The sequence below is a fragment of the Ornithorhynchus anatinus genome, chromosome 1 (genome assembly GCF_004115215.2).
Source record: "Ornithorhynchus anatinus isolate Pmale09 chromosome 1, mOrnAna1.pri.v4, whole genome shotgun sequence".
In the NCBI taxonomy this organism is placed as follows: Eukaryota; Metazoa; Chordata; class Mammalia; order Monotremata; family Ornithorhynchidae; genus Ornithorhynchus; species Ornithorhynchus anatinus.
The window spans coordinates 12,006,099-12,026,241 of NC_041728.1; the positions used below are offsets into that span (position 1 = coordinate 12,006,099).

Genomic DNA, 20,143 nt, shown 5'->3' on the forward strand with positions numbered 1-20,143 from the left:
CGGTCTTCTGACTCCCAGGCCCCTGCTTTTTCCACCAGACCACATTGTGTCTCATGTTAAATGTTTATTCATTCAATAATATTTATTGAGCGCTTACTATGTGCAGAACACTGTACTGAGCACTTGGAATATACAATTTGGCAACAAATAGAGACAATCCCTGCCCAATGAGGGCTTACAGTCTAATCGGGGGAGAACCCATAGATAATAATAATATTAATGTTGGTATTTGTTAAGCGCTTACTATGTACAGAGCACTGTTCTAAGTGCTGGGGTAGATACAGGGTCATCAGGTTGTCCCACGTGAAGCTCACAGTTAATCTCATTTTACAGATGAGGGAACTGAGACCCAGAGAAGTGAAGTGACTTGCCCACAGCCACACAGCTGACAAGTGGCAGAGCCAAGATTTGAACCCATGACCTCTGACTCTCAAGCCCGGACTCTTTCTACTGAGCCACGCTGCTTCTCTAGATGTTTACTATGGGTCAAGCAGTATGCTAAACAGTAGCTACAGTGTAATCAGTTTAGATGCAGTCCTTGTCTAGCTTAGCCCCATTTTACCCATAAAGAAACTGAGGACCGAGAAATTAAGTGATTTAAATATGTAGTAGCATTGTCTATTTCTGTCTGAGTCTTGTTCCTATGACAGAGAAATTCATCTGAATGTTGCTTTTGTATAAGCAAGAATGAGTAAGAGAGTAAAACCACTTTTTAAAAAATAACCTCTCCAGTTCAGTCATTTCACTAATTCCGATTGGTTCAATTTAGAGATGGTTCGTTAATTAGGAATGTAAATCGGAGCCCACTGAATTTTGTTTGGGGTTATTGAAATCCAAAGAGAAAACTCACCGTATTTTGGAAATCCTCTAACTTTCATATTGTTGAGGCTAGCCTTCCAATTCTGGCCCGACTACTTACAATTTAAAGTGTACACCACTTTCTAAATGGTTTACTCTTTGGCATTTGCATCTTTTCATTTCATATTATTTTGTCCTCCAAGGTAAAATGACAGCATGAGCATCTTGCATAAAAACCGAGATCATCACTCTTTTTCACTGCCTATCAACCTGTTTGTGCTTAACCAAGCATTTATTTATTAGTTCTTAATGGTAAGGGCTGCAAGGTTACTACACCTGAGAGAAAAATCTGTAAGACAGCCTTTCTAATTAATCACCGGGAGGGTTCAGGAAGGTCCAGATATTTCTGTAAACTGAAGCATTTATCTGCTCTATTATTGCAAGGTTTGATCACTGAAATGGCAGCTAATGTTTGTTTCCCTGAGTTATTGTAATTTCACTTGTGTTAATAATTTGCCTCTATTTACAACTGTATGGATGTAGTGTTAGGGGTAGAACAAGATATTTTACATCTGGGGCAGATATTGCCAGCTGGTGGTAATAATAATAATAATAGTATTTGTTAAGCACTTACTATGTGCCAGGGCCTGTTTTATGCACTTGGATGGATACAGGACAATCAGGTTGGATTGTCAGTCAGTCAATCGTATTTATTGAGCACTTAGTATGTGCAGAGCACTGGACTAAGTGCTTGGGAGAGGGCAGTAAACAATAAACAGACTCATTCTCTGCCCATAATGAACTTACAGTCTAGGGGGGAGACAGACACTAAATAAATAGACTACAGATACGTACATAAGTGCTGTGTGGCTGGAAGGCGAGATGAATGAGCCGCAGAGGGCTCACAGACTTAATCTCATTTTATAGGTGAGGTAACTGAGGCACCGAGAAATGAAGTGACTGGCCCAAGGTCATGCAGCAGGCAAGTGGCATAGCCAGGATTAGAAGCCCGGTCCTTCTGACTCCCAGGCCTGGGCTGTACCCACTAGGCTACACTTCTTCTCACCATCTCCTGGTGATGTGCCAGGGGGCCCATCCACTCCGAGTTTCTGTTTCTGCTGTGGCATCCATCTTTACCACTAGAGATGCACCATCAAATATCCTTAACTTATCCTTTAAATAATCCATTAAGGACATCTCAATGATTAATTTATCCAAATTCTCCTTGAACCAATTGATTTTTTTCTGCTTTCACAAATTCATGTGGTAATGACTTCCCCATTCTTAACATCCACAGTGCAAAGAAGTGCTTCTTTGTTTGAACCCCTCCTTCGCTTCAGTGGGTGTCTCCTCAAACTGTGCTGTGGGATTTGGCGAACAGTATTTCCACATTTGCCTGTCAGAATCCTTCATTATTTTGTAAGCTTCTGTCATGTCCCCTTTCAGCCTATGTCATCCCAAATGCAATATCTCCAGATCATCTTGGTTGAGCCTCTCTGTAGCATCTCCCACAGTATTAAGAACAGTGCTTGGCACATAGTAAGTGCTTAACAAATGCCATCAGAGAAGCAGCGTGGTTCAGTGGAAAGAGCACGAGCTTAGAAGTCAGAGGTCGTGGGTTCTAATCCCGGCTCTGCCACCGGTCGGCTGTGTGACTTTGGGCAAGTCACTTGACTTCTCAGTGCCTCAGTGACCTCATCGGTAAAATGGGGATTAAGACTGTGAGCCCCAAGTGGGACAAGCTGATTACCCTGTATCTACCCCAGCGCTTAGAACAGTGCTCTGCACACAGTAAGCGCTTAACAAATACCAACAATATTATTATTACTATGTCCTTATTAAGGTGTGCTGAGTTCACCCACTTCTGCTCAAATACAATAGTTGTATTCCTGAAGAACCTTGTGTTATGAAAAATCTGTGTTGTAGAAACTCCTGATTCACTGAGAATTAATAGGTAGGTGGTTTGAATATATCAGGAAGGCTGACATTTTTTGATACAGTTTCCTATGTTGTTATGTGTTCTTTTCTAGCATTGAGTAATTTCAATACATTAAACACGAAGCAACACGATATATGGTAGAGTTCAGTAAGGCTGGCGTGCTGTACCGAAGAGCCTCGGGTAGATCTGTGATCCTGGAGAAATTTTGTGAGGCTGAGTGGAAGGCTGGGAAGGGAAGATAGACACGCTGTGACTGACACAAATCATCCTCCAATGGTGTAGCGCCTGCTGCCCTGGAACAAAGTTAAGGGAAGCAGGCCTATAGGATAACTCTATAGGATAGAGAGTTATCTCTGTCCAATTCATTAGTCAGTGGTAAAACAGCTCCGGCTCAGTAATCTACCCGAAAAGCAGCTCCACTTTACCTTTCAATGGCACTCAGCAAGGTTCTGCCTTTCTGGAACCACATCAGGTGAGTTCTGGACCAGACAACTGGCTTGCAGGATTTTGCCTGGCCTTGTTCGGTGACTATCTCATCACTGCCTACTTATGAAGTAGATCAACAAATAGAAATAGGTTCTTTGGTAGCAGCTTTTGCAGTCCAAGAGGCACATTTTGTAGGTAGCCTTGTGAAATGGACTGTTAATCACAATTCATTTTATTCATTAATAGACTTTATGTGAATAGGCCTCGTGGCCTAATGGAAAGTCTTACCGTATGCAGACCATGCATCCCAGAGTCAGAAATCTAGGTTCCAGAGCTTGTTCCAACTCGACCAATAACATTTCACTTGAGCAAGTTATTTAACCTTTATGCTTCTCAGCTTCCTCACCTATAAAATAGGAATAAGGTGCCTACTTTCCCTATACTTTAGACTGTGCACTCTCTGTATGTTTGATCTGACTATCTTGTACCTATATGAGCATTTAGTAATTAGTAATACTGTTTACTGGGGTAAATACAGGGGAATCAGCTTGTCCCACTTAGGGCTCACAGTCTTAATCCCCATTTTACCGATGAGGTCACTGAGGCACTGAGAAGTCAAGTGACTTGCCCAAAGTCACACAGCCGACCGGTGGCAGAGCCGGGATTAGAACCCACGACCTCTGACTTCTAAGCCCGTGCTCTTTCCACTGAACCACGCTGCTTCTCTGATGGCATTTGTTAAGCACTTACTATGTGCCAAGCACTGTTCTTAGTACTGTGGGAGATGCTACAGAGAGGCTCAACCAAGATGATCTGGAGATATTGCATTTATTGATTGCTGTTATTGTGGTTAACAATGCTTATGTACATATTTATACATTTGATGTTATAAATTATTTATATTAATGTCTGTCTCTCCCTGTAGACTGTAAGCTCCCTGTGGGTAGGAATGTACCTACCAGCTCTGTTGTAATCTCCCAAGGAGTTAGCGCAGTGCTCTGCACACAATAAATGCCAAATAAATATCACTGTGAGCCCGTTATTGGGCAGGGATCGTCTCTATCTGTTGCCGAATTGTACACTCCAAGCGCTTAGTACAGGGTTCTGCACATAGTAAGCGCTCACTAAATACGATTGAATGAATGAATGAATCATTGATGATGATGATGATGATGATGATTGTTAGGGGAAAATGAGGGAAAATATAGGAGAAATTTTAGTTACCCCTCTATACCTTCTTTGGTAACTTTATGGCACTCAAGAACTCCAGGCGGGAGATAGGAGTCTTCGATTTTTAACAAGACATAGTCAATTATTGAAAATACTTATAAAAGTGAGAGTAATTGTTTCATTTTCTTATGGATCTCTATATATCAACTCATGTGGGTTAAGACAACAGAATCATGAAACAAATTACTATTCAATAAGTGGTACTGTATAGCCACTCATTTTAGTGATAGAAAAGACACCTCAGAAAGCTGCCTTCTCAAGAAGTGCAGATCTTGTGTTCTTGTGAAGATATTCAGTCTTGGAACCGAACCCCTCATTACCTTGGAAAAGGGCTACGCTTTTCATTCCTGCTGTCTATCTCCTTGAATATTCACATTCCATTTATTCAAAGAGCACCTGTTCAGAGCAGAAAGTCTTAAATTACGTTAGTTCAAAATCAGGATCTAAATGAAGCAGTTATGTCATAACTGCTTCCTCCTGTGTAAGAAAAAGAGTAATGTGATTGTCAGGAATATAAATCATTCAGTATATCCTGAAACATTTATGTTTAGTATGGCAAATCTTTTAAATCCATGGAAGTTATGATGATTATTAAAGCAACCGCTATGGAGATGCCTTCCCCCAGAGATGGAGTCATACTAAAATGGTAGTTGTAATACTAGTAGTATTTATTAATAATAATGTTGGTATTTGTTAAGAGCTTACTATGTGCAGAGCACTGTTCTAAGCGGTGGGGTAGATACAGGGTCATCAGGTCATCCCACGTGAGGCTCACAGTTAATCCCCATTTTACAGATGAGGTAACTAGGCACAGAGAAGTGAAGTGACTTGCCCACCGCCACACAGCTGACAAGTGGCAGAGCCGGGAGTCGAACTCATGACCTCTGACTCCGAAGCCCAGGCTCTTTCCACTGAGCCATGCTGCAGCTTACTTTGTGCAGAGCACTGTACAAAGCCCTGGAAGAGTATACAGGTGGGAATTAGACATGGACTCTGTCTCTTAAAGAGCTCACAATCTATGAATATAGGTGGAGAGGAGGTGGGAACTGGAGACAGCCACATTGGGAGCAGTGAAACACTAAGACATTGAAAACAGTAGAAGAGACAAGGACAAATAGACAATTTGTCTTATTCTGTCGAATCACGTCAACCCATAACGACACCATGGACACATCTCTCCTAGAACACTCCGCCTCCATCAGCAATCGTGCTGATAATGGAGCCATAGAGTTTTCTTGGTTAAAAAAAGCTCCATCGCCTCCTTCCACGCAGTAAACTTGACTCTTCACCCTCGACTCTCTCTCGTGCCGCTGCTGCTCAGCATGGGTGAGTTTTGACTTGTAGCAGATTGCCTTCCACTCGCTAGCCACTGCCCAAGCTAGGAATGGATTGACTGAGCCTCTACTTGACTCTCCCTCCCAAAATCGAGACTGGTAGAGGACTGGAAACTCTCCAGATGCGACCCTGGAAGGGGTCAAATAGACAATACACAAATTAAAAACAAAGGTCAGTAGGGAGTGGTGGCCAGAGGAACAGAATTTCTCCTCAGCTGGGGATGGTGGGGGCTAAGGGCACAAAGGGAGGTGAGACTGTGCAATTACTAGGTATTTTGCTTGGTTGGAGTTGAAGAGGGGCTGAAGAGGCAGAGCAGTGGCTTTTATGCCTGATCCAGCGCACACCGAGGATGCTCGGGGCAGGTGGAGATTTTCTGGGCCCAGGTGGGCACTCAGAGCCTGTACTTTGCTCAGCTGCAGTGGAAGAAGGGAACTGGCACTGACTAGATCACTTACCAGAACACATTTTTCAGCAGATAAACCCAGGTAATTATGCCACAAGTCTCCATCATACAAGGACAGTTGAGCTAATAAAAACCAAACCCACTTCAAGTAGCTAAGAAAGAATGAAGGGTTTTGGAAAGAAGGAAATTACCCACTACTAGCCTTAGAGAAAGTAGTTTTCTCTTCTGCTGTCCCGGTCCATCTTTTCCTAGAAGGTTGATAAAGTGAGAGAATCACTGTCCCAATAACTATCTCAGATGATGGATTTTTAATTTGCTGATGTAGTTTAGAACTGAAGAGATACGGAGACATTTATCTACATTAAGTGCACTGCTTTGTGAGGCATTTGTCATTAGGGTCTTCAGGATGTGGGAGTGGGAGGAAAGGCTTCCCCGCTCATGCTGATTTGAGAATGAATAGGTTTGTTGGTGTCAAATACGAAGCTGTTCTACTCAACTAGCATCTGTGGTACAGAAGGCTAATTCTTCTGAATAGAGCCATTGATCATTACATTTGGGGGGACCTTAATCAGAGAGCAATTAGGCTTTAATTTTTACCAAAACTTACAGTTTAATTGAATCTTTTATACAACTTTTTTGTTTCATTTATAGTACCATGTAAGTTATTTATGGAAATTTCATTTGAATATGGTTTTAATTAGAATTGTTTTACGATTTTAATGAGTCTTAAAAGTCTTTTGATGAGTAGCTTGTGTAATTACGGTATTTAAAATGATTGGGTAAATGCATACTTTTATAATTTACCTTTCCTGTAACTGTATTTTCGTGGAAGTTATTTTTAGCCTGAAGAATTGTTTCATTTTGTTAGACTCTTGTGCTCTACCCTATCCCTCATTTTGCCAAATGTTTCAGCCTAGGCCAGTAACCTAACTGCAGTTAAAGTTAATTACAGAGATATTTTGTTCTTACTAGAAAGGCGAATAAACTAGTCTAAATGTGTTAGCCAAGACTGAATTTTTTGGCTAGGCCAGGAACATTCTAGTTGTCTTTAGGCCAACCAGCCCAGTAACCTAACTCTAAATGACTAAATTCCTTAGGCACTTCCAGAACAAACTGGGACCTCATTCATTCATTCAGTCGTATTTGTTGAGTACTTACTGGGTGCAGGGCACTATACTAATCGCTCAGAAGGTACAATTCAGCAATAAGGAGAGGTGATCCTCGTCCATACCGGGACTTGGCCTTGTTGTATCAATCAATCAATCAACCAGTTGATCAGTCAGTGGAATTTGAGTGCTTACTGTGTGCAAAGAACTGTACGAAGCACCTGGGACAGTACCTTTCAACAGAGTTGGTATTTGTGTGCCCTGCCACAAGTAGCTTAGGCTAGAGGATTATTAGTCTTCTAATGGGATGCTTCCATGTAGAGAAATAAAATTTTTTCAGTATTAGAAATTATAATAGGAAGAACTTTGGCAGCTGAAACACATAAACAGTGAATTATTTTTCCTGGATTCTCCCTATAACTATACAGTCAGACCAGTAGGTGATTTTAAAAAAAAACTGATTAATCCAGAGCTAAATACATGTTTTGATTTTCTGTTTTCTGCTTTGATAGCCAACTGTCCCGCTGTTAAAAGCTTTTACGCCTGGACGATTCTTTGGAAATTTGGGGTTATCATTTTCTAACCTGGATTACATATAAAGATACCTGAGAAACAAGAATCTACAGTTTGAACTGTTTGTTTGAACTTGTTGAACTTGTTTGTTTGTTTTTTTGTTTTGTTTTTAATGGTATTTTTAAGGGCTTACTATCTGCTAGGCATTATATATTAAGCAGTGGAATAGATACAATCTGATCAGGTTGGATACAGTCCCTGTCCCACATAGGGCTCACAGTCTTAATCCCCATTTTACAGATGACGGAACTGAGACACAGAGAAGTCAAGTGACTTGCTCAATGTCACACAACAGACAAGTGGCAGAGCCTGGTTTAGAGCGCAGGTCCTTCTGATTCCCAGGCCCATGCTCTCTTCACTAGGCCATCTCAGATTTTAATCTTTTATAGGGCATTACTGTTTATGCTACCTTGAACATTACCTGCAGGAGGCAAAAAACCTCAGACTTCACAAACTAAGCGTGGTAAGCAAAATGAAGGAAACTTAAAACTGTGAATCATCTCTAGGAAGGGAATTGTCAAGGGTCGAGCCAAACCCTCTAAACTGTAAGCTCATTGTGGGCAGGGAACATGTCTACCAAGTCCGTTACACTGTACTCTACTAAGCGCTTAGCAAAGTGCTCTGCCCACAGTAGGTGCTCAATAAATGCGAGTGATTGACTGAATATACCCCTAAGGGCTGAAAAGGCCAAAATAATACCTTGCATTCTGAAGTAAAAACATTAGGAAAAGCAGGTGGCTGTTAGCTAGGGAGGGGACAACAGGTAGAGAGTGTTAAATGATATCCTGAGGAGGTTAGAGCCTGGATGAGCATCTCTGGGTTCAGTGAAAAACAAGTTAGGATGAAGATTTGACTGAAATTCACATACTTGATTCTTGAGAATCTCAACCCTCAATTCCCCTTTGATTGTCTCCCTCCTTCCTGGACTGAATTTCATACTCAAACCTAATTTCAAAGCCAATTTAAGGCTCAAGAAGTGGTTCACTACAAAGCTCTCTCTCCCCTGCAAAGTAACTTCTGAGATGAGTGAAACTCCCTTCAGAATTTCCCAGAATTTTACACTAAGTCTTGCAATGGCTTGTAAACCATGAAATTAATCATACACAGTAACATTTCCACAAACTCTTGATTCAAACGTGCTTATGGTCTCCATTCTTTACGTTCATTTTGATGTCGGTTTTACTTTACTTTCTTGGCCAGGCTAACTTGCATCATATGCTACAGCATGTCTTGCAGCAGTAATACATTAGCCTAATAAAGCAATTATTTAATTGACTTTAATTTCTTTGGTATTTATATTAGCTAGAGCAAAATGGTTCAATCACTGTTTACCTTTGTAAAGCCAATATTATGGTTTAAATTATGGCCTTTGGATGAATTTGAAAATTAAAGCCTCATAATCCCTAAAGCAATATTTACAGAGAAGTCTTTGTCTTTGGGAAGAATAGAAGGAATGAAAACAAGAGATATATTAAGTCAGAGAGCCATTTACATATTCAGTTTGCAGATTGGTTACCAAATCTCTATCATGCCTTACTGTTCTGTGGCTTGTTAAGCAAATGCTGTCCTTCGTTTTAATAGACATTTAAACCGAAAAGTATTATATTATGCTAAGGTCTCTCTTCAAAATTTATGATGTATGAATGTACAGTAAATACAGATGAGTAAATGGAATAAAAGGACGTTCTCTGCCATTCACTCAGCTCTCCTTGAGGGTATTACTGCTAATGTTTTCTCTAAATCCACTTTCCACCTCCGTCAACAAAACTACCATCCTCCCCATTCCAGAAGCCCAAAACCTTGGTGTCGTTCTCAACTCTGTGCTACCAGTCAAGTCTCACATCTAGTCCACTGTTAAATCTTGCCATTTTTTGCTGCATAATATTTCCCAGCTGCTCCTCTTCCTCTCTACCCAAACAACTACCACTCCGGTACAAGCTCCGGTCTTGCCATAAGTTGACAATCGCGTTAGCCTCCTTACTGGTCTTCACACCTCCAACCCTTCCCCATTACATGCTGCTGCTCAGATCACTTTTCCTGAAACATCAAGCAGCTCATCTATCCTCTCCTCATATCCCTCCTTTGGATCCCTGTGGCTTTCCCTCAAGACTCTCCACCACCCGGCCCTAATCAGTCAATGGTATTTATTGATCTCTAAACTTGCACTTGGGCCCCTCAGTTCTCCCTCTCCTTCCTAACTTTGCTCTTCTCCTGCTACCGTCCAGCGGGCACACTTAACTCCTCATATGCCAACCTACTTACTCTAACTCAGGCTCTTCACTCTCACCATTGACCTTTCGCTCCACATCTTTCCTCCTGCCTGGAACTCTCTCTGCATTTATATTCTGTGCGTACAGAATATACTTATGCTCTGCACATAGTAAGCGCTCAATAAATATGATTGAATGAATGAATATTCTGCAGAGCATCACTCTCCCTATTTTTAAAATCCCCTACTAAAATTACAATATTTACCTCACCCCTACTCCATACTGTTTGTGTAGATAACCTTATACTTTGCCATTTCCCCTATCTGTAATTTTTTTTAATGCCTCTCTTCCCCTTTAGATTCTAAGCTCTCTGTGGGCACAGAGCATGTTTAGCAATTCTGTGGTATTGTACTCTCTCAAGTGCTTACCACAGTGGACTCCGCACAGTTACCACTCAATAAATACCATTGATCGATCGATATCTCCTCCAGGAGGCCTTCCCTGACTAACCTTTCATCTTCCCACCTTATTCACTCTCCCTTCTGACATACCTCTGCCTTTGAGTCTATCAGTAATTTATTTTAATGTCAATGATCCCGGCTAGATTGTAAGCTTCTTGAGAGCTGGGATCATGTCTACCGACTATTGTGTTGGATTCTCCCAAGCACTTAGTACAACTCTCTATGCATAGTCTTATGTATTTGCTCCCTTCTCCCACTTTTCCCCAATTTGCTATCTTTGTTCCTCCCAAGTTTCGTCTGCTATGGCATCACAGTCTAACTAGATAGGCTTCTTGTAAAAATACTGGATTGGATATCAGGAGACCTGGGTTCTAGCCCAGGCTCTTTGACTTGCCTGCTGTTGTGTAAGTAGTCATTTAACCTCTCTGAGCCTCACTTTCCTCATATGTAAAATGGGGATCAATGACCTGTTCTCCCTCCCTTGTAGACAGTGAGCCACATGAGGGACAGGGACTGTGTCCTTACTGTTTATCTTGCATCTACCTCCAACATTTTGCACAATTAGCTTAGCCGAGCACACAAGCACTTAATAAATATCCTCAGATAGGTACTATGGATGGCACAAAAGATAGGATACTGAAAAGTTCTGGATCAAGGCAGCAGGCTCATACTCCAAATTAAGGTAATTTTACATTGAGAGGGCTATCTTCAAGTGATCAGTACAGTACAGAGGATTCAGTAGGAAGTTACTAGGAAGTCAGTTACTGGAAGTAACTGAGTTATTGAATGTTTCCCAAGAAATAATATTGGAATGGAATAATGTCATTGAAGAAACATACCAATAGATATTACTGTGCTACAAAAACCAAAGCAAAAACAAACACAAATTTCTATAAAATGTAAATCCTATCTTCCTGAAGTTAAAAAATTAATAACTTCTGAATCACATATCTTTAATCTACTCTAAATTCCTGCCCTATTAATGAAAAATTTGTGATTTTTTTCCCTGCCTGTGGTATTGTGCTGCCTTAGATTGTGGAGTTTTACAGGACTTTCTTTTGTTGCTTTTTTTGTGATATGTGATATGTCATTCTGAGTATTTCCTAAATTACCATGGGTAAAAGGTTGAAGACTGAAAACCATAACAAAAGATGAGGCATATTTTTCATCCCTGTTTTGTACTGGATTCTTGGAATTATTAGGCTGTGGAGGTGCCTGAATATTTTTCCCTGGATTTCCTATTAACTGTAATAAGCCAGAGGATTTTTAATAGGTTTGATTGGAGGACTAATCTGGATTTTACAGAGTTGAATTTAGACTTCATCCAAATAAGATTAGAGATGTAGCTATCAGCAGTAATTAATCTATTTATGTTGTGTAAAGCAGCGTTTGGTTTAGGAAAAGCAATTTTTCAGCCTCAGTAGTTTTTGATGGTCAAGTGTTTATTCGACTGGGTCATTAATGTAATAAATTCCCACAGTGCTCTCTGGACGGAGTTTGTATTCTTCCCAACATTAGAGAAGAATTGGCTTGTGGTAGGATTTTACATTTATTTTTTTTGTGGTAAATCTAGATTCCTAGGTAAGACCCTCTTGAGTATCATGGATTGCTTATAAATGAAAGGGTTAGCTGGAACCTTCCATTTAATGATTGAATTTATTATAAAACTTGGAATAGGATGGACACTTGAAATATCAAGAGACATGATAGTTATCTCAGGCTCTGTGTCATGAGGTAAACTGAAAGAAAAGACCAGGAGGGGTCAAGAGAACATAAACCCCTGGTGAGTTTGATTAAATTTGGTTGGAATGTGACTCTGGAGCCATTCCCAGAATCAACCCATTCTCCTTAATTATTCTCCCAGCAGCCCTGCAACTGGAACCAACCTTGATTCTATTTAGTTGCCATTGTTTTTACAAGATGTTCTTCCCCTTGACTCTATTTATTGCCATCGTTCTTGTCTGTCTGTCTCCCCCGATTAGACTGTAAGCCCGTCAAACGGCAGGGACTGTCTCTATCTGTTGCCGACTTGTTCATTCCAGGCGCTTAGTACAGTGCTCTGCACATAGTAATGTTGGTATTTGTTAAGCGCTTACTATGTGCCGAGCACTGTTCTAAGCGCTGGGGTAGACACAGGGGAATCAGGTTGTCCCACGTGGGGCTCACAGTCTTAATCCCCATTTTACAGATGAGGTAACTGAGGCACCGAGAAGTGAAGTGACTCGTCCAAAGTCACACAGCTGACAAGTGGCAGAGCCGGGATTCGAACCCGTGACCTCTGACTCCAAAGCCCGTGCTCTTTCCACTGAGCCAAGCTGTAAGTGCTCAATAAATACTATTGAATGAATGAATGAACCAACCATGTTCCTGCCATGAGAGGCAAGATGGTTTAGTGGAAAGAGTGTGGGACTGGGAGTCAGGAGTCCTGCATTCTAACTCTGTCCCTGCCACTGGCCTGCTCTGGGACCCTGGGGAAATCATTTAAACTTTTTGCACCTGTTTCTTCATCTGTAAAATGAGGATAAGATATCTGCTCTTCCAACCTCTTCGACTGTGATTTCCAAGTGGAACAAAAACTGTGTCTGACTTGATTCTTATATATTTAATCACGTTTTCACAATGGTAAGCACCAAATTTTTTTTTTTTAATGGTATTTGTTAGGGTCTTTATCATTTGCCAGGCACTGTACTAAGCACTGGGAGAGACGCAAGATAAGTAGGTTGGGCACAGTCCCTGTCCCTCGTAGGACTCATGGTCTTAATCCCCATTTTATAGATGAAGTAACTGAGGCACAGAAAAGTGAAGTGACTTGCCCAAGGTCACACATCAAACAAGTGGCAGAGCTGGAACTAGAACCCAGGTCTTCTGACTTGCAGGCCTTCACTCTTTCCATTAGGTCACACTAATAATAATAATAATAGTATACAAGCTACTAATTCAACAGTACTATTGTGCTCTATTTTTCTTTTATCAAGGATAAGCTTTAGTTGAATTCCCTTCTGATAAATAATTTCATGAGCAATTCCATTCCCCATTCTCTGAAATCTCCATTTTTTCATTTGATCTGGTAACTGGGCAGTAGCATGGTCTATTTGTTTTGGGAAGAGTTGGAATCATTATTTATAAATTTTGCATTCGATTAGAGCAAAATTTATGAAGTTTGTACATTTCCCAGAATGGAAGAATTGAGTCCTAGTGTCTGTGTCTACTTTGCCCTTAACTTGTTGCATGATGCCAAGTATTAGGTTGTCGCAGGCCCAGTTTCTCCTCTATAAAATGAGACCCACCATACAGGCCTTGTTCTTAACTCACAGGAAATGTGAATGATTTATTGAGATAATTACTATATTCTTTATAGACAATTACATCAATGTATCAGATGTTATATATTAATAATATTAATGACAGTAATGCAAGAAATACCATTATCAGGTCAGACCAATAATCTATCCACACATCCCAGTATGCTGACTAACCAAGGGAATACAAAACTCTTACCACACCTTAGATTCCTAAATTGCTTCTTCTAAGGAGCAGACATGGTTATTGCTTCATTCATACTCCCAGATAGGCCCATCATTCACTGTCCATGATGAGCGCCGTTAGCATAATAATTATCATAATTGTTAAGCGCCTACTAAGTGTCAAGCACTGTTCTGAGTTCTGGGATAGATACAAGGTAATTAGATTGGACACAGTCCCTGTCTCACATAGGGCTCACTTCTAAGTAGGAAGGAGGAAGATGAACATAATGATAATAATAATGTGGTATTTGTTAAATGCTTACTATTTGCCAGGCACCGTACTAAGCACTGGGGTGGATAGAAGCAAATTGAGTTGGATACAGTTCCTGTCCCACAGGGGGCTCACAATCTCAATCCCCATTTTACAGATGAGGTAATTGAGGCACAGAGATGTTAAGTGGCTTGCCCAAGGTCACAGCAGACAAGTGGTAGAGCCAGGATTAGAACCTATGGGCTTCTGATTCCCAGGCCTGTGCTCTATCCAGTACGCCATTAGCATCTGGAGAAACGAGCCCTGAAAGCATGAATTCTCTACCTGGGCCACAGTAGGCCAAAACTCAAACCCAGATTCCCATAGCCAGTCTAGTGCTCCTTCCTCATTGGTTGTTTTTTTCTGTAAGAAGGTCCACGTGCTGCACCATTTTGCACTGTAAATTAGCAAGAAGTGGTTAATATGTTAATATTTGAAGTCTGCTTCTTGTGTCTCAAAGCGCTATCCCATCTGGTTTGAAATTAGGCTTCAAAGCAGGTTCAGAAGCCTGGCAGGGGAAATGTGTGTTTGTGGGAGAGGTGAGATGGCTCTTGAAGAGGGAAATCTCCTGACAACCTCATGAAGTAAGTCTGGATGAATCAAACAATTGTACAGAGAAGCAGCATGGCTCAGTGGAAAGACCTGGGCTTGGGAGTCAAAGGTCATGGGTTCAAATCCCGGCTCTGCCACTTGTCAGCTGTGTGACTGTGAGCAAGTCACTTAACTTCTCTGTGCCTCAGTTATCTCATCTGTAAAATGGGGATTAACTGTGAGCCTCCCGTGGGACAACCTGATTACCCTGTATCTACCCCAGCGCTTAGAACAGTGCTCTGCACATAGTAAGTGCTTAACAAATACCAACATTATTATTATTTACTGAGCACTTACTGCCTACAGAGCACTGAGCTAAGCACTTGAGAGAGTACACTATAACAATATAACAGATACATTTCCTGCCTCCAACAAACTTACAGCCTAAATGGGGAGACAGACATTAATATAAATAAATAAAATATGGATATGTACATAAAGTGCTTTGGGGCTGGAAATGGGGAATGAATAAAGTTAGCAAGTCAAGGGGACACAGATGGGAGTGATAGAAAAGGAGAAGAATGCTTCATCTGGGAAGCCTCTTGGAGGAGACGTACCTTCAATAAAGCTTTGAAGTGGGGGAGAGTAATTGTCTGTTGGATATGAAGAGGGAGGGCGTTCCAGGCCAAAGGCAGGATGTGGGCAAGAGATCAGTGGCCAGATCGATGAGGTCGAGGTACAGTGAGAAGTTAGCATTAGAGGAGTGAAGCGTGCAGGTTGGGTTATGGTAGGAGAGCAGTGAGGTGAGGTAGGAGCGGGCAAGGTGATTGAGTGCTTTAAAATCAATGGTAAGGAGTTTCTTTTTGATGTGGAGGTAGGTGGGCAAACACTGGAGGTTTTTGAGGAATGGGGAAACAAGGACTGAAAGTTGTCGTAGAAAAATGATCTGGGCAGCAGAGTGAAGTATGGACTGGAGTGGGGAGAGACAGCAGGCAGGGAGGTCAGCAAGGACGCTGATACAGTAATCAAGGCGGGATACGATGAATGCTTGGATTAACATGGTAGCTGTTTGGATGGTGAGGAAAGGATGGATTTTAGTGATGTGGAGGTTGAACCGACAAGATTTAATGATAGATTGAATATGTAACTTGAATGAGAAGTGTCAAGGATAATGCCAAGGTTATGGGTTTGTGAGACAAGAAGGATGGTAGTGTTGTCTACAGTGACGGGAAAGTCAGGGGAAGGACAGGGTTTGGGTGGGAAGATAAGTATTGTTTTTGATAAGTTTGAGGTGACAGGAGGACATCCAAGTAGAGAGATCTTGAAAACTGGAAATGAGAGACTGCAGACAGGGAGAGAGATCAGGGCTGGCAATGTAGATCTGGGAATCATCTGCATAGAAACCATGCGAGCGAATGGGTTCTCCAAGGGAGTGCGTAACGGACCCAGAACTGAACTTTGGGGGAGCCCCACAGTTGAGGGTGGGAAGGCAGAGGAGGAGCCCATGAAAGAGACTGTTAATCAGCAGCAAGAGAGATAGGAGGAGAACCAGGAGACGACAGTGTCAGTGAAGCCGAGATTGGATAATGTTTCCAGAAGAAAGGGGTGGTCGACAGTGTCGAAGACAGCTGGGATCTTGAGAAGGATTAAGATAGAGTAGAGACCACTGGATTTGGCAAGAAAGAGGACATCTGTGACCTTTGAAAGGACGGTTTCTGTGAAGTGAAGGGGACGGAAGCCAGACAGGAGAGGGTCAAGGAGAGAATTGGAGGAGAGAAGCCTGAGAAAATGGGTGCAGAAAACTCACTCTAGGATTTTGGAGAGGAATGGTAGGAAGGAGTTGGGGCGATAAGTGGAGGGAACCGTGGCATCAAGGGAGGGCTTTTTTAGGACGGGAAGACATGGGCATGTGTGAAAACAGTGGGGAAGAAGCCACTGGAGAGCAAACCGTGGAAGAGGGTGGTTAAGGAGGAAAGACGGGCGGGTCAAGTGTTTTGATAAGGTGTGAAGGGATAGGGTCGGATGTGCAGGTGGAGAGGGTGGATTTTGAGAGTTTGGGTTCATCTGTCTTCCTGTGATTCCCAGGAGGAAGTAATACCACGGCCAGCGGGCTGAGAACCCAAGAGCCTCTGGGATAGTTAGGCAATAAATTGAATGTTTCTGGCTGTGGTGATAACCTATGGGGCAGCCCCTGTAAAAATAAACCAGCGCCTGTCTCTCCCTCACCTGGGGCTGTGATGACAGATGTTAAAATGACTAAGAGCAGTTTAGAAAAAAGGTCAGAGGCAGTTATCAGGAGGTAGTGAGACAAGGGTGCTTGGAATAATAACCCCCTCTCCGGGGCCAGACATAATCCTAGAGTGTGGTAAATAACAGGGTAGGCGATAGGGAAAATGGAGTAAAGTGCCCGATTTCTGACTCAGTTGGAGCCTCCTGCAGTATCTTACTCAAGTGACAAGAGAAATGTCTGTGTTAGGCCATCATTTAGAGGTCAGGCCTTCCTCCTCCCTCTCCCTCCTCCTGAACCCGGTGGATGCTGGGATGCTTGTTGTAAATGAGTCCATCGCACCCTCCATTGTTCCTATTGGGGTAAATCCCACCACAACTGCTTGAAATCAGGGATACCAGTTAAGCAAGAGCGTAACCCTGGTGAATAAGATGTCTGGGATAAAGGTACTAAAAAAGAACACATACACAAAACAGTTTGTAGTACAGGATTTTGGTCCACATCCTTGGCTTTCACTAACGATATTCAGCAGATCAGGATGCGAAAGAGAAGAAATGGATTAGTTAGGGAAGGGTTGAAAGTCAGGCAGGATGATGGCAGGACAGAGAACCTAAGTATTAGGAAGACTAAAACAGTAGTGGATTTTTAATGTTGCTTTGACCTCATGTGGTTGTTCAACAATATTACCATCTGAGGTAGAATCACGCTGCTCATCTGAGCCAGTACTTAAACAAGACTTTTATTATGTATAACTATGCAAGTGCAATTCATAATTGACAAGGTATTAATTTTTTATACTCTTAAGCTATGATCCTGCCACATCAACACATGTAAAAAAATTTCTTAGCAAATATATCTTGTGCTTATACATATGAAATGTCCACATCTGACAGGGCACCCAAAAGAAATGAGTAAGCCTTTTACCAAAATGATTGCCGAAGATTTGAAAACTGCATTCTGGGAATCACTTATTAAACTAGAAACAAGGAATATCTGTGAGACTTATAAAAGTCACTATCCTTACGGTTTAAATTTTCCTGTTCCTCTGCCTTCACATTGTCCAAAGATGAACATTCATTGGTTGAAAAACGGAAGGGTTTGTCTTTAATGTGTGGAGTGCAAATTTAGAATGCAGATCATGCTTATTGAATATGCAAATAAATCATTCAAGCTGATTAAAAGTCAAGCCCCCATTCCCACTTCATTCTTAGTTCTCAAGTGTGAGCTTGTCCAGCAAATTATGACATATTTTCAAAATGTTTAAAAAATTCACATCCCACGAAATAGGGGTGGAAGTGTCCCTTGATATAGGCTCTTGAGTTGAATGTCAGAGGTTAAAGAGTGAAAACCGAATACCGGCAATTTGTGGAAAAACGATACTATACAATGACTTAAGTAGGCGTGAACTGTTTGCTTGGCCCGTGGTGTTCCCCTGAGGGGCATTATTAGCAAGAGGGGACCAGTGAGAATGAATTTCATTCCTCAAAATGTAGCATCCGTGCTGCAAGGAGGAATAAAGCCAGATTATAAATGGTAGTCTTCCTCCCACTCCTTTGCTTCTACTTCTTCCCCTCATGCCCTCCTCCAAAATGGTTCTAAATTTGGAATTCCCAAGAGCCTTCAGGAAACTGTCCATTGGTATCCAACCAGCCTGGGTTTCTTACCCAGCCCCAAAGCTGAAGGAATAAAGATCACAGGTGGTCTTTTTGAAATTTAAGCTCTCTCTTTGGGGCCTGCCTTGTGTTTAAAATAATAATTATGGCATTTGTGTTAAGCACTTACTATGAGTCAGGCACTATATTAAGCGCTGGGGTGAATACAAGCTAATCTGGTTAGACACAGTCCCTGTCCCACGCGGGGCTCAGTTTCAATCCCCCTTTTACAGATGAGGTAACTGAGGCACAGAGAAGTGAAGTGATTTGCCCAAGGTCCCACAGCAAAGTGGCGGGGCTGGGATTAGAACCCAAGATCTTCTGACTCCCGGGCCTGTGGTCTTTCTATGTCAAAATATAAATAACTCTCAAGCCTATGTTCCCCTTTTCCTGTAATTTCTTTAGTTGTTGGGATGATTTGGAGATGATTATTCTGGAATGTGTGGTAGTGGGTAATTAGGCTTATAAAAAAACCCAGTTGTACCAGGACAGGGGCACATAACTTCTTAGATCTTGACAGAATCCAAGATGCTCCCTGACTCAGAAACTCCATATTTATTTGACTGGATTTTGGGATACAGTTTTGGGGTTTGTATTTAAGCCCCATTATTGTATTTTCAGAAAGTTGAAGGTCTTTAGTTTGGAAAGTCAGAGATTGAGTCCTACTGCTTTCAGCCTACTTTCACATGAAGGTGTTCCTTTGATAATTTGAGGTGTCTATCTCTGTAACTTCTCCAATTCTATTCTTTCCTCTTATTTTTTTTCCCCAGTGGTATGTTAAGGAATTTGAATGGAACTTGTAAGAAGCAGGCTTGCTTAGTGGACAGAGCACAGGCCTAAGAGTCAGAGGACCTGGGTTCTAATCCCAGCTCGGGCCACTTGACTGTTGTATGACCTTGGGCAAGGCACTTAACTTCTCTATGCCTAGTTTCCTCAGCTATAAAATAGAGATTGAATACCTGTTCTCCCTCTTAGACTATGAGCCCTAAGTGGAACAGGGAGTGTGACCAACCTAATTAACTTGTACCTACTCCAGTGTTTAGAATGATTTTTGACACATGGAAAGGACTTAACAAATGCCATTAAAAAAAAACAACCTAAAGTTCCTAGAGTCATTTCTGAATGCTTCTGATGGTGGGAGTTACCTAGGTGACCTGCAGGTGCTCCATGAAAAGGTCTTTGTTAATGATGGATTCTTGCTGAGAGTTTCCCCATAATGCTCAGTCAATCACTGGTATTGATGGAGCACGTGCTGAGCACCCAGCACTGTACTAGGTGCTTGGGAGAATAGAACAGGAGCAAGATAAATGCTTCCTACTGTCAAGCAATATACAATCTAATTGGGGAAAATGATAAAAATTAACAATACTGGTAATGGGAGATAGGACAAGGATACAACAGGTTATCATATGAATGTGTCAGGATGAAAAAGCTAAATCCCAGACTCAGCCCTCATTTCCCCTACTAGCCCGCCCTTC

At 41.7% G+C, this 20,143-nt stretch overlaps 1 protein-coding gene and 1 non-coding gene across 4 annotated transcripts in view; one reads left to right on the forward strand and one right to left on the reverse strand.

The window, feature by feature from the left end:
• The window catches only part of KIAA0825 (KIAA0825 ortholog), a 322,760-nt gene that overhangs the window by 281,301 nt on the left and 21,316 nt on the right, over positions 1-20,143 (forward strand). The gene's annotated exons all lie outside the window — the stretch shown is intronic.
• LOC114815554 lies at positions 5,730-5,867 on the reverse strand. Its single transcript, XR_003763349.1, has one exon. It is a non-coding gene; the product is annotated as a small nucleolar RNA SNORA7 (small nucleolar RNA).